The following is a 15,603-nucleotide window of genomic DNA, read 5'->3' on the forward strand; positions in this document are numbered from 1 at the left end:
GGACAAACATACAAGTGACTTACTGATACTAAAAAGTAGAATTCTTAACAATAGTATGGATGACCTGTCTGGTGTAAAAGAAAGAGTAGGAATTGGAAGCTCTGAGTTCTAATTAAATTCTGTCACTCAACTGTGTGAACTTACACAACTCAGGTCAGGTGACATTTCTTGCCTTCATATTTCTCATTTGGAAAATGAGAGTGTTTTACCAGGTGATTTTAAACCTTCTTTCCAACTCAAATATATGTGTATGTATATATGCATATGCATGTACATACATATATGTGTGTTATATATTCATATATGTTTACATGTGCACAAATGTACACATATGTATAGATACATATATAATACAGAAATCTATGTACACACACATGCATATACACATAATATATCCATATATACACATGTATATCTATATACCTATCTCTAGATAGATATACATCTAGAGACAGAATGGATAACTATCAAGGAGCCCAATATTTAAGCATAAAATTGCCTCCCACAAATGAAAGTGGTGAAATGTCACAGCTTCTCTCATTTCCACCACAGTCTTACACATACACCCATTATTAAATACATCACACTGTACTCTATTAAGCTCATAAAAGTGTACTGCTTGAAGTTTAGCGTACTAAATAGAATACAAGAGGATCATTAGGTCTTTGTCTCACAAAGAAAATCTCACTTTGTCTCACAGTACATGCTCAGATATGAAGCAGATAATGACCTTACACAGACTCTCTTCCATGAGAACAGCAAATTCAACATTTCACTCTCTGAAATAAAAAGTGTACAAAACTTCCAGAGTTACCATCTTCCCAATGAAGAATATTACACCATATCATCCTGTTTAATGAAGCATCCCTATTCACTGACAGAAATTCACAATACATTATGAGCTTGCTCGAGTAAAGTTCCATTAGAACCATGTGCTTTATCAGTGGCCTATTTTTAGAACTGTGGTAGGGCCTTCTGAGGTTGAATTGGTCTGGTCAGCCATAGCTGAACACACTGTACCTTGACTCAAACATAGTGATGTCATTTTGATCTTCTTTGAGCATGAGGGACAACAACCATTTTAAGAACTGCAAATGAAAAAGACCAAATTTTTTCATCACTATTAAATTCTGAATTCCCATTTCAGGTATTCTAATTTGCCCTGAGGAGTCCCCTACCATGTTTTTAGGATATTTAATGACATTAAGTCAAGTCAGACCAGATCATACAATATTACATGTTTCATTGAATGGTTCCTATCACAACCTAACCCTCTCTCTTTAATTTTGAACTTTTGTTCATTACCTTTTCACGATGAGATTAAGGAACTGGAAAGGTGGATCTGTGGCATGAGGGTGAAAAAACAGAAGTATATATTTTAGGAAAGGGGAATCTCATGCAGGCAATAGCATTTGAGTATATGAGGGTTGGTGGTCAACAGGATGTGCCCCAAATAGACTCATTTTCTATGTGGAACACAAAAGAAAACAAGGAGTTAAATTCATTAGCTTGCTATTATCAAATTAACTGAATGATTTCAGAAGGAACCAGAATCTCCTTCCCTAGAGATTTCCAATAAAAGAATCTTTTACCTAGAATAGTTTATTTATAACCCTTCCTATAGGCACAAGATTGGACTAGATAAGTTGATAACCTCTCAAGGGATGTTGGCATCCTCTCTTTGGGTATAGAGGACTGGAATGATCTCTGTATGTTAGCAGCAAGTAAACAGTAAGGCATAAATTCTTTCCTTTTATCATATAAAATACTAAAGTTTATGTATGCAGTGTTGGGTTTCAATCTCACTTGAAGATGAAGAAGCAGGTAGGTGATATATTCCACTGGTTTTTCAATTCCCTCTTTTTCATTCCCAAGTACCAATCTTCTGCAAAAATTTATATGGCAAGTATTTGTTGTATTTTAGGGGAAGTTATATTCAAACATTTAGTTTCCTCTGTCTGTCTCTCTCTTCCCCCAACCCATGTATGTGATTGGACAGAGGAGGTATAATTTGGTTTTAATACTTTCATTTTAGTACTTACCCTCTCACATTTATAAAATAAAGTTTTTTGTTTGGAATCCTATAGGAAAACAGCTCAGTACAGATGCCAAAACACTTTCCAATATTTAAAGCAGAAAAAATATAATCCTTTTCTGTTGTTCTTGGTGAAGTTGTTTTCAGTACTACATTTAAAGTCAGGAATCTAATATCTCCACACTGTTTATAGCAATGGAGTCAGTGATACACTAAATGGATAAAATTCATAGATCACATGGATATATTATTTTGGTCTATCACTTCAATCACTCCCATCTTACCAGGGATGATAACAGATGGTGAAACCAACTGTCCAGTATTGCTTCTTTTCTTTTTTTAATCCTGTGGCAGAAGTTCTAAATACCCAGGAATTAAGTATCCAAAAGGCAAAACATATAGACGAAAAAGAAGTGTGTTTGTAGGGTAATACAGATGATGAAATATTAACTTGGGATAACCAATGGAATATAATAGGAAGCTCTTTGATCTACAAGTTAGGGACTTTAATGTCTAGTCTCTTCTCTGCCACTAAACAGTTTATAAACCATGGACAAATCATGTCCATTTGTCATAGCTTTAGTTTCCTGATATGTAAAATGAGAGGGTGGAAATAATTCAATCCTTCTCTAACATTTGGGGATAGATACTTCCATTTCTAAATGATTTTGGCAGGACCCTTTAAATATTAGCTTTTAAATTGATTTTAAACTAATTATTGATCACACCAAATAGCATAATCTTGATATACAGTATATACATATAAAAGATATATTGATGACCAGAATTCGTTTGACCTGATTACAAAAATGACAAGCTGCAGAAGAGTGAGCCCCACCCTCATTTTTTTTAACCCCACTTTTTAATTGAAAATACAATGAGTAGAACATAAAAAGGATTTCTTTAAGGATCATGATTCTTATCTTCCCCAAATAGACTTTGCCAAGGGATATTTCTAGGTGTGGTAGTTCATGCTAAACCACTGACAAATTAAAGATGGAAAGAAATTTTGTTTTCTCTAGAGCCCATAATAGGAGAATTATATCAACTAAAGATATAAATATGAGAGATGAAAAGAACTCCTCTCCCTACTGTATTTTCTTCCTATGTGGGCAGCTAGATGGTGCAGTGGATAGAACACCAGTGCAGGAGTCAGGAGGACCTGAGTTCAAATCTCACCTAAGACACTTGACACTCACTAGCTGTGTGACCCTGGGCAAGTCACTTAACCCCAATTGCCTCATCCTGGGTCATCTCCAGTCATCCTGTTGAATATCTGGTCACTGAATTCAGATGGCTCTGGAGAAGTGAGGCTGGTGACCTGCACAGCCCTCCCTCATTCAAAACAAAGTCAAGCACAAGTCGTGTCATCATTTCTCTGATGGCATGGTCTTCTTCAGCAAAGAAGGACAAGCACACACATTTTATTCCCATGTCACTTAAGGGGATCATAATTTCCAAATACACATAAATTATAATTTCCAAATACACACAAATTTATAGGTAGATAGATATAGATACAGACACATGTGTGTATGGATACATGTATGTATGTATGTATGTATAGGACTCTATAACCTAACAGCAAATTTTTTCCCTGATTTATGAATTAAAAATATTTGTGATGTATAGTATAATACATTGAGAGTGCAGGTCTTTTAGTCTTAGTTCTCCTTCTGACATATACTGGCTGTGTAACTCTAGTAAAGTCACTTGCCATCTCCCAGACAACTTGGGAAGAATTACATGCAGAAGAGTGGCCCATCTGCACCAGAAGAAGGAATTTCCTTACTAAGCGCTCTTTACTACATTGAAATCACAGGTGTTGAGTTGGTCAAAAAGGATATTAAAAATTAGAGCTATCCTGCAAACCATTATTATTCTCTTATCCCTGTTGCATTTTGTTGTTTGTCCTTCATTTTTGAAGAGGGCCAGTGACACCACCTTGAAATTACACGTCATACATGTGAATTAGATTTGTGAGACAGAATTACAAAAAGTCGTCAGCCTCTCTCTCTCTCTTCCTAAGTCATAGAAGTCCAGTGGCAGGAGAAAAATTAAGATGACAGAAGATGGCTTGGGATGCATCTTTGATTTGCATTACCTGACCAAACACTAAGTGCTCCACAGAACCTGAGGCTTCATATCTGTTGGAAAAAATTGTTCTCATCTGTCCATTCAACTGGAGAAATTCTTCAGTTACTTGGGGTAAACATCCCTTTAACTAACCAAAAAAGGTTTGAGGTACTGGTTTCCCTCAACCTGGTTTAGCCCATCTGCCAAGACAGTTTCACCAGGATATGGCCACTGCACATGCTACAGCTTCTTCTTGTCACAAACGAGAGTTGGATGAAGGTAGACACCAAAAGTGGATAAACACCCCTAAGAAGAGATCAGCAAGCCCTCACAAAAGAGGTTCTCATCCTCCCTGGACAGCCTATACATGTTACATAAAACTCCTGTTACATATGCATGCAAAGAAAAGCTATGCAGAAGGGAATGAAGTAGAAAAAAATTAAAAAACTAATGGAATGTTGGGTCTGGAGAAAAAGGTGAAAAGTCAGGTCAAGACGTGGGAAGAAATAAGGGAAAGGAACAAAAAAGAAGCCTAGCTATCAGAGAGAAATGAACATCTTGACTGAATCTTCAGCTTTTGCTTCCAAGTCTAGCCCTTGAGGTGAGAAAGTATTAATAACCTTAAAAGAGTGAGGTGACCACAGCTCCTACTTTTTACCGAAATCTCCATGTTAGAGAGGCAAAACTTTTTATTAGGTCTGGAACTCAGGGTGTAAAAGCAATGTCCCTGTCATACACAGGAGGGCCTGCTATACAGGCTCTTTGATCTGTTTTCCTTAAAGTAAAGCAAGTTTTGAGGGGTCAACAATCACTTTAATCAAGCACATGTATCATGCACTTAGTTCAGGGGAAAAAGCCAGCACCCTGAACTTCAGAGAAAATACAGAGAAATCAAAATCAAAAGGCATGGCTTCCAACTGTCTGACATAAGCAATACACACATCACAGATCAACAGACAGATCAAACTGTCTGACCATTACAAACATACATAGTTACCAGAGAGAGAAACACCAACATCTGGGTTTTCAAAGCTGGGGGGCTCCTCAGTGGCTGCCCAGAGTCTTGTCTGGTCAAACACACAAAGAGCAAGCCCTAAAGTAAAACCTCATCTCAGGGTATGTATACACCTTTCAGAGTCAGAGAGCATCACAACACTTGAGAACCAGTGCCTCATTAGAAAATTGAGTTAGCCTATTTTTCAAGGTGTTATTTTCTTCAGCATTTTTTTGGGTCTTCTTTAGCAAGGTCTTGACCTGCTTTTCATGCTTTTCTTGCATCTCTCTCACTTCTCTTCCTCCACCTCTCTAATTTGATTTTCAAAATCCTTTTTGAGCTCTTCCATGGCCCGAGCCCATTGCATATTTATTTTGGATGTTTGGATCAGAAGCCTTGATTTCTATGTCTTTCCCTGATGGTAAGCATTGTTCTTCCTCATCCGAAAGGAAGGGAGGAAATATCTGTTCACCAAGAAAGTAACCTTCTATGGTCTTATTTTTTTTCCCTTTTCTGGGCATTTTCCCAGCCGGTTACTTGACTTCTGAGTTTCCTTTCCATACCCACCAAGCCTCCAGATCCACCCAGCCAGAGCTTGGGGTCTGAGATTCAAATGCTGCTTCCCAGACTCAGGGCTTTTGGTGGGGGCGGGGCTGCTATTCAGTGTGAGATTAAGTTCAGGTGCTCAGGTGGGGGCAGGGCTGCCACATGGGGCTCAGTTCCCTCAGGGGGTTTATGAGGAGACAACAATGGATCCGAGCTCCTGCCTGCTTCGGGAGCGCCTGTCTGCTGCCGCCTCCACTGCTGCCTCCCAAGGGGGCCTGAATTATGGGGACATCCTGCTCCCCTCTTGGCAAGCCAAAAAGACTCTCTCACTGACCTTTGGGGCCTATGGGTGGAGGGATCCACGCTGGAGATCCTGTCCCAGAACCCTGCTCAGATCTGCTCCTCTCAGTGCCGCGCCGCCAAGGCAGGGCTGGGCTCTGCTCTGGGTCCGGGTGCGTGACGAACCTTTCGCATCAGGTTTTCAGGTCTCTCTGGAACAGAAATCTCCTCTGCTCTGTTGTTCTGTGGCTTCTGCTGCTCCAGAATTTGTTGGGAGTTCTTCCTTACAGGTAATTTATGGGCTGTGGGTTTGGAGCTAGCAAATGTGTGTCTTTCTACTCCACCATCTTGGCTCCTCTGCCTCATTAGAAAATTAACAAAAGGTATGGGCCTTCCTAAAAATCTTCCCTAATCAAACACCCCTTAATGGGCAGGTCCATTAATGGGTGAGGAAGATCTTCTATTAAGAAGCAAAATTATATTAATAATTGAGCAAAAAGGTATTATGAATACACAGGGTCAAGAATCTACTCTTCTGGATGCCCTTGTTGCTAGAATCCCTCCCTGACTCCAGAAAAATTGTTTCTATTTAGGCTCTTGCTTCCAGATCCATCTTTAGACCTGACAGTAACTTTTACTTCAATAACCTCCAAAGTCTAGAGAAGAAAAATGCTACATATCATCATGTCCATACCTACTACTGCCCTTCAGATGTGAAAACTTTTGGAACATTTGCTATGAGTTCTTACTATTCAAAAGCTTTTTATTAAGCATATTATGAGGTTTTTTCTACATAATCCCTTAGAGATTCAGGTGCTCATTTCTTACCTGGATGCACTACTTAGGAACTTCTCTGACTAGCATCCACAACGTGCTTCCGTTGTACATTTTCTCTCCCTGCCCCCTCTTGCTTTGCAAGTTCCTTCTGTGTTTTGCATTCCCCTATTAGATTTTAAGCTCCTTGGGGACAAGGAATGTCTTTTTTTTTTTTTGCATTGATATCCCCAATATGTAACAAAGTGCCTAGCACATAAAAGATGATCAAAAATGTTTATTGACTATGAAACAAAGAAAAATGGGCAATAGAGGCCCCTGCTATTTCATTGGAGACAGTAAAAAGAGTCAGAAAGGTGAGAGGATACAAAACAGGGCTAAGAATCATAAAATTTTAGATAACCTATAAATATGCACTTCACTATTAGTACTCTAAACGTAAGCTCCTTGCTCAGTGATGAGTGAATTGACATACTATTGAAGTAACTGTATCATATTAATCTTGACATGTAAGTGAAACCAGAAGACAAAATGATGTTGCAGCTAGATGGAAGGATGAATTGTAGATTCTCCTTGGAGGAGCAAATAAGGTTTGGCAAAACTGATTTTATTGTGTTTTCAAGGGTAATAAGAAACATCATTTCATGGGACATTTAACCATCTCACCTTGCAGAACTCATGAGAAGCATAAGCAAAAAGAACACCATGAAAATAATTACAAATATTGCAATGACATCTACTGCAGAAGCTGTAAAGAAATTTTTTTAATAATTTATCAAGATCCTACAAACCAAGTCAACAAATATAGTACTATCTGTTAACTTTAACAGTGGGTGGGTGGGGAGAATGAAAAGAAAATGTTAGAAAAATGAAAGAAGTAAAATTTATTTGTCTGATAGTCAGATGCCATACACCGCTAGAACATAATTGCTTTCTTTAAGGAGAAAGTCAGAAGGTACTGTACATGGAAAGTATCCAGCAACACTGGGCAGGGAAAGAGGGGAGGAATGAAACTAATTATATCATAAAAGTGAGGAAAAGGTTCTCGGTTTAGAAGTATTTTTAAAATGAACCATCTATGCAATAACTCTCAGTTAGAATAAAGGTCAAAGTCAAGTTAGGAGAAGAGTGAGGTTAATTCTATAAGCTCCAACTTAATAAAATAAATCACTACGCCAAAAGTGGCACAAAAAAAAAAGACATAGAATTTGTCACCATTTTTTGCAGAAGTTTAAGAAACTTCATCCACTAAAACAAGCAAACACTCTTTGACAAGGGGAGAGACTTGGCAGCCAAGTAAAATTGTGATTTAAAACATAAATTATTTTACAAGACACTAAGTAAAGATGATAGAAGATTTCTAATAGCTTCACTATGAATAATAATAGAGTTGAAGGGTAAAAAATGAGTTTTCACAAAGCTTAGAATTAGAACCACCTGTGCCAGATCATAACAAGAGCATATAGATAAAATTAATAGAAGGCCAACAATCAGAAGGGAAGTGAAACAGATCTGCCAATATTTCTATTACATTCTATTTTTGACATGGACTATGACATGTGAGTTCCTACTGAGTTATGTGTATGTTCGTCCTTTGTTACCAAAGAAGACCATGCCATTAGAGACATGATGACATGATTTGCACTTGACTTTGTTTTGAGTGAGGGAGGGCTGTGCAGGTCACCAGCCTCACTTCTCCTCCAGATCCATCTGAATCCAGTGACCAGATATTCATCATGACTGGTGATGACCCAGGATGAGGCAATTGGGGTTAAGTGACTTGCCCAAGGTCACACAGCTAGTGAGTATCAAGTGTCTGAGGTAAGATTTGAACTCAGATCCTCCTGACTCCTGCACTGGTGCTGTATCCACTGCACCACCATGTATGATATATAACTATCATATTATAACTCAATATAACTATTTATATATATATATATATATATATATATATATACATATAATATAACTCAATATAACTATTGAGTTATATTATGAAATGGAAAGATGGCAGGAAACATGGCTGGACAGAACTATTTTTAACATAAATATTTTAATGATGATGGATGTTTATGGATCATGGAACAATAAACATCTAAAAGCTCCAAAAAAGTCAAAGTGGTGAGTGACTCAAAAGAGAAATGGAAAGATACACAGTAGACCTATCTTTTTTTTTTTTTATCAAGAAGTGACATAAAGGACATTATCAAGGAAATGCACAGTAAGAAGAGGATGCATAAGGATTAGAAAGGGTCACAGATAAAGAATCTTAGAGTTATACTACTAGTTTTCAAATGTTAAAGATATAAGAGAATTCCAGAACATTAAACAGATGTTCCATGAAGAATTTATGGGAAGACATAGACAAGTATAATTCAAAATGAGAAGACATGGATGGATTGTGATCTGTATCAGTACAGGGAGTACACACATCAATGAGATCCTAAAAGAATGTCGTAAACAAACACAGTTCAGCAAGAATACTTAGAATTCCTGATGTACAGTCAGTGGTTACATGCCTGATTATCTTTGGGCAGCTGGAATGTCTCAGACAAACCCCTTACTGATCACCTTTCTTTCTTCCCCCTCCTGAAATAACCTAAGTAAGACAAAATAGAAAAAATATTGTTTGAAATTAGGATGGTTAGAAGCTTTTTTCCTAAAATTGGATGTTCACATGGACAGTAACCCGAATAGGACACATTGTCTTAAACAGCATTCATCTGAGGGGGAAAGTTTGCTGAGCAGCCATATTATCCATAAAGATATTCAAGAATTGGAGCTTCTCTGTATTCATATTGTCTATAAAATTCAAATGACCAGTCAAATGCAGACACCTAAACTGCTATACTCTTACTAGAACTTGGACCTGAATAAGAAACGGGTGATGAGATGGAACTATTTTGATTTGTGATTTGGGTATATAAACAAAGTAAAATAAAGTGTTTCCTCTTTTGAGTCAGAAAGAGAGCTTCCATTAGGAACAAATATTTTACTCTAACTTTAATAGAAATAAGATGAGTACATATCTGCTCATTTAAATTAAATCGTGCATGTTTTAAATACTATGCAGTTCCATTCCATTCAACAAATGTCATTTTAATTAAACAGCATTATTTTTCCTTGGTTTGATGTGTCTAATTCTGTAAACATTGTTGTAATATATGCATAATATATGCATATATATAGATGTATACATGTGTGTATGTATGTATAAATGTATGTGTGTGTATATATATATATATATATATATATATATATATATATATATATATATATATATATATATATATATATATTCCCCTTCATTCTACTTAGTTTATATAACACTTCCCATTGGAAAGTGTGGGTTCTAAGTGACAATGTCAGAGGGGAGTGTATTCTAAACACAGAATTTAGCTTTGGAAAGGGCATAGAGATGAGAGAATATTCAGTTTGGAGGAATAGCTTGTAAACCAGTTTGGCTGAAAGGCAAGGAGCATGTAGGGAGTAATATGAAATAAGTCTAAAAAAATGTACATCTGAGCCAGAGGGTAGAGGGCTTTAAATGTCAGGGTTATTTGTACCTGCTTATTCATTATTTTCATATTGGTTTTGAAATGCAGAAGAAAGAAAGCTGACATTCCCACTTTTCCTTTTCTCAGCATTTTCTAATATTCATGTTAATAGAATCAAGAGTTCTTGGCTGTAGCTTCTATTTTATGTGGATATTCTCTGAAATAAGAAAATGCACAATGTACCTTGATTTTCTTAAAGACCAAGTTGATCTCTGAAAATAATAAATAAATCTGAAATTCTTCTAATAAAACGTTGAGAATCTGAGTAAAGTGTTGTGGCTGGGTAAGGAACAGATTTGTATAGTATTCCATACCCCAATGTGGAAGAAGTGTGGAAGAATTCACTGATATCAGTAGATTGTTCTGAGAATGAAGTTTATTCAAAATGACTGAATACTCACTGAAAGTGAAAGAAGGCACAGAAGTTGTCTGCATGTAGTGTTTAGAAGTCATTGCTGCAGTATCATTTTGTGTTTCAAGGAGAAAATTCACTCCATGTAGCCAATGGATTTTAGTTTCTGACTGCCTGCTGTGCCAGCTGGTTCCATTTAAAAGTGCCTTTCAAGCAAGACATGCATGTCCTCTGTGCATGTTTAAAATAAGAATCCATTATTTCTAAGGTCTCTTTAAAAATTAGGCAAATTGCCTCTACTCCCATGAATACCTGGAACAAGTTCCCCTACAATCATCACATTTCGAAGAAGAGAATTTCATTGTGTAATTAGAACATGAGCACTATATTATTACCAGCCTTTTGATTAACTACCTGAAAACCAGGGGTACACAAGGGATACACAGTCCCATAAATGAGCTTTTTTTTTCCCCTTGAGCTCTTAAAAGTCTCAGCACACAGTCTTCAAAAATAACATTGTTATGTCATAAGTATTAGAATCATTTTCAGTACCAGAAGCTGGATAGCTCCATCTGGACTACTGAAAGGTCTCTGACTTAAGACAAAGGACCACTCCTTTTATATAATATGTACCTGAAGTAAGTACCTTATTTTTCTCTTAGGAAACTGGAAACACAATAATTAATAACAATAATAATAAATTTCACTTGAATAGTATGACCTCACAATTGAAAATAAATCTTAAGGTCTATAATAAACTTTCCTTGCCTCTTTAGAGGGAAAATATATTTTGGAAAGTGACCAAGTAAAAAATATATTAACCCAAGGAGATGCTTCAATATCAAACTCTAAGCCTGACAAATAAGTCAGAAAATGACATAACTATAGAAGTCACACCAGCATTTTGGGATGTCAGTTTTCTGCATTGAATTGTGCTGTCTGAGCAGTTGATGCTTTGAAAGATATGAAAGAATTGGCAGGAGGAGAAAAGAGTCTTTTATTGGCTACCGCCTGTCTACTGAATCACATCAAAAGAAATATTCTCTTCCTCTCAGCTGCAGAATATTGTATGTTTAAAGTGAACACAAAGTAAAATTTCATATATGGACAGTCCAGTCCTTTAGGAAAATCCCATAGAATCGCTGACTTAAAATAATTGTGGACAAATTTAGTTTTTCAAATGTATCTCAAGACTAAACAATAAATACAAAATCAAAGCAAAAAAGAAATCATAACAGGCTAAGATAAATTCTTTTCACTTTCAATGATTTGATTTCTGCTTTGCTTTGATTCTCCCTAGAAAGTATGGGATAGTTCTCCTGATCCTCTACAGTTCCTGTACTTCGCACCCATTCAACATCCATTTTGGTCTTAGTAGTCCCATATAACAGAAATAGAACTGTATGATTTTGGAGGTTATCATATAACACGTCTTGGTCTCAACTTTCTTATCTATAAAATGAGAGTTTTACTGAGTAATCTTTAAAGTCCCTTCAAAAGCAAAAGTTACATGACACTAAGATGACCCGAAAACTAATTATTTTTTAAATGTCTCATGTGAAATATGGGAGGTATCTAGCTTAGAGATAGTATGCTGGGTTAAGAGTCAGGAAGATATGTTTTTAAATCCAGCCTCTTGTATTTGGGAGGTATGTGATATTAGGTAAGTAACTTAATGTCTGTGTGCTGTAGCAACAACCTAGGACTTAGCTACTAAATCATAGATAAATATTGTGATCTGAGTGGGAGGAAGTTCTTCACATTAACAAAATTTTTTTCCTGTGTTATTCTCCCTTCTTCAGAGCATTGTGCTGGGTACTAGTAGATAAAGGTTAAATTAGCTACTTTAACGTGGGCACTGAATATGCAGTGGCATATGACACATACACAGAAAATTATAATACCAAACAATCTATGATAAGTTCACCAGAGATGTAGAAAATCAAGCATTATATAAGGTCTGAGGGAGGAAGGTCATTACCAAATAGGGACTGAAGAAAGGCTTAACGAAGTGGTATTTGAATTAGACTCTAAAGAAATAGTAAGAAGGGCCAAGATGGTGGAATAGAAGCAGGGACCTGCTAGAGCTTTTTCCCAAAAACTCTCAAAAAACCTGTAAAAAATGACTAAACAAATTCTAGAGAAGCAAAATCCACAAAATGACAGACTGAAGCAAGTTCCAGTCCAAGACAGTCCAGAAGATCAACACAAAGCATCTATCACACTCAGCTGGGAGCACAGGAAAGTTCGGTATGGGCTGCACTGTGGAGACAGAGCTGGAGCAGATCTTAGGAGACTGAAGCACTGGCAGCAGACTTCTAAACCTAGACATACCAAAGACAGTTTCAAAGGTCAGTGAGAAGGGTCTCTCACCTGGCTGAGACGGGAGTGTGGTCTGGCCCCAGCCCCAGCTCCAGGGCTGTGGTAGCCACTGCTGAAGCAGAGTCTGCTTCTGGAGAGCTTAAAAGCCAAGTAATTGGCTGGGAAAATGAGCAAATGGAGAGAAAGGAAACAGATTACAGATTCTTACTTTCTTGGTGGCAAGGTATTTTCTTATGTCATAGTGATGAGGAAAATCAAAACATGCAACCAGAAAAACACAACAAAACCAAAACTCTTGCATCCAAAGTTTCCAAGAAAAAATATGGATTGGTCTCAGGCCATGGAAGAGCTCAAAAAGGATTTTGAAAATCAAGAGAAGTACAGGAAAAATTGGGAAGGGAAATGAGAATGATGCAAGAAAATCATGAAAAACCAAGTCAACTGCTTGCTAATGGAAATTGAAAAATAATGCTGAAGAAAATAACAGCTTTAAAATTAGACTAACTCAAATGGCAAAAGAGGTCCAAAAAGCCAACGAGGAGAAAAATACCTTAAAAAGCAGACTGGGAAAAGAGGTCCAAAAGCTCACTTGAGAAAATAATTCCTTCAAAATTAGAATGGAGCAAATGTAAGCTAATGACTTTATAAAAAATCAAGAAATTACAAAAAAAAAAACCAGTGAAAAAATAGAAGACAATGTGAAGTATATCATTGGAAAAACAACTGACATGGAAAATGGATCTAGGACAGATAATTTAAAAATTAATGGATTACCTGAAAGGCATAATCAAAAAAAGAACCTAAGCATTATCTTTCAAGAAATTATCAAGGAAAACTGCCCTGATATTCTAGAACCAGTGAGTAAAATAGAAATGGAAAGAATCCACTGATCACTTCCTGAAAGAGGTCCCTAAAGGAAAACCCCTAGGAATATTGTAGCCAAATTCCAGAGTTCCCAGGTGAAGGAGAAAATATTACAAGCAGCCAGAAAGAAACAATTCAAGTGTTATGGAAACATAATCAGCATAAGACAAGATTTAGCACGTTCTACATTAAGGAATCAGAGAGCTTGGAATATGATATTCCAGAGGTCAAAAGAGATAGGATCAAAACCAAGAATCACCTATCCAGCAAAACAGTATAATACTTTGGGGAGGGGGGTGGGGCGGGAAATGGTACTTCAATGAAATAGAGAACTTCCAAGCATTCTTGTTGAAAAGAGCAGAGCTGAATAGAAATTTTTACCTTCAAATATAAGAATCAAGAGAAATATGACAAGGTAAACAGGAAAGAGAAACCATAAGGGACTTATTAAAGTTGAACTGTTTACATTCCTATATGAAAAGATGATATTTGTAGCTCATGAGACCTTTCTCAATATTAGGGTAGTTGGAGGGGACATATGTGTGTATATATGTATATGTACATGTATATGCATGTAGAAAGAGAGAGAATGAGCACAAGGTGAGCTGAATACGAAGGGATGATATGTTAAAAAGAAAATTAAATGTTGAGAGGAATGTACTAGAAGAAATAGAAAGGGAGAGGTAGAATGTAGTAAATCATCTCACATAAAAGAGGGAAAAAAGAGCTTTTACAATAGAGGGGAAGAAGGGGAAGATGAGAGAGAATACTTAAGCCTTCCTTTCAATCAGATTCAGGAGGGAATAACATACATACTCAAATGGGGATGGAAGTCTATCTTACCATACAGGAAAGTAGGTGAGAAGGGGAAAAAAGAGGGGGGATAATAGAAGTGACTGCAGATTGGGGATGGTGATAATCTAAGAGCAAACATTTTTGTAGAGAAATAGATCAAAGGAAAGAATAGAAAAAATGGAGGGCGGGATAGGATAGAGGGAAATATGGTTCATCTCACAACATGACTTTTTGAAAGTGTTTTGCATGACTACACATGTATAATCTATATCGAATTGCTTTCTCAACGAGGGGGGATGGGGAAGGGAGAAGGGAGAGAATGTGGAACTCAGAGCTTCAAAAAGGAATAGTAAAAATTGTTATTACATGAAATAAGACATATAGGCAATAGGGTATAGAAATCTATCTTGCCCTGTAGGAAAATAGAAGGAAAAGGGATAAGATGGCAGGGGACGGGGTGGGGGAGCGGGGAGTCATGATGAAACAGAGGGCAGATTGGAGGAAAGGGTAATCAGAATACATACTTCCCTGGGCTGGGGAGGGGCAATATAGGCATAAAACTTAATACTGAAAATAAATAATTTTTTTAAAAATAGTAAAAATTCAGCAGTCGCAAGGGCAGGGGATTGAAGGAGAAAAATCTAGGCACAGAATTTCATGAACAAAGACTGAGAGGCAGGAAAATTCAGGATGTATTCAGAGAAAAGACAGCTGTCCAATGGGTTCAGCATAGAGTGCATGGAAGGAACAATGTGAAATAAGGCTGGGAAGATAGAGTAGTACCAAAATTGCAGCCTTCATATTTCAACCCAAGAAATTTGAACCTTACTTCATAAGGAATAAAGAACCCCTGAAGCATTTGAGCACAAAAGTGGCTTTACTTAGTTATTTATGGCAAATAACATTGAGTCTATCATGACACAGGACACAGATTTTAGGATGAATGTTTCAACAATATTTTTTTTAATATTTTAAAATTTTCTCTTGTCCACTTGGTAAAACTCATATG

At 36.8% G+C, this 15,603-nt stretch overlaps 1 protein-coding gene across 3 annotated transcripts in view; it reads left to right on the top strand.

The window, feature by feature from the left end:
- The window catches only part of NKAIN2 (sodium/potassium transporting ATPase interacting 2), a 684,788-nt gene that overhangs the window by 423,060 nt on the left and 246,125 nt on the right, over nucleotides 1-15,603 (top strand). The window contains exon 1 of one of the 3 annotated variants that reach the window (XM_072643210.1): nucleotides 10,602-11,251. The exons of the other annotated variants lie outside the window; for them this stretch is intronic. The gene's annotated coding sequence lies outside the window, so the exon portion shown is untranslated. Of the gene's footprint in view, nucleotides 1-10,601; nucleotides 11,252-15,603 lie in introns of those variants that run through there. 3 annotated transcript variants of the gene reach the window in all.

This window comes from Notamacropus eugenii, chromosome 2, assembly GCF_028372415.1.
Source record: "Notamacropus eugenii isolate mMacEug1 chromosome 2, mMacEug1.pri_v2, whole genome shotgun sequence".
NCBI classification, from domain to species: domain Eukaryota; kingdom Metazoa; phylum Chordata; class Mammalia; order Diprotodontia; family Macropodidae; genus Notamacropus; species Notamacropus eugenii.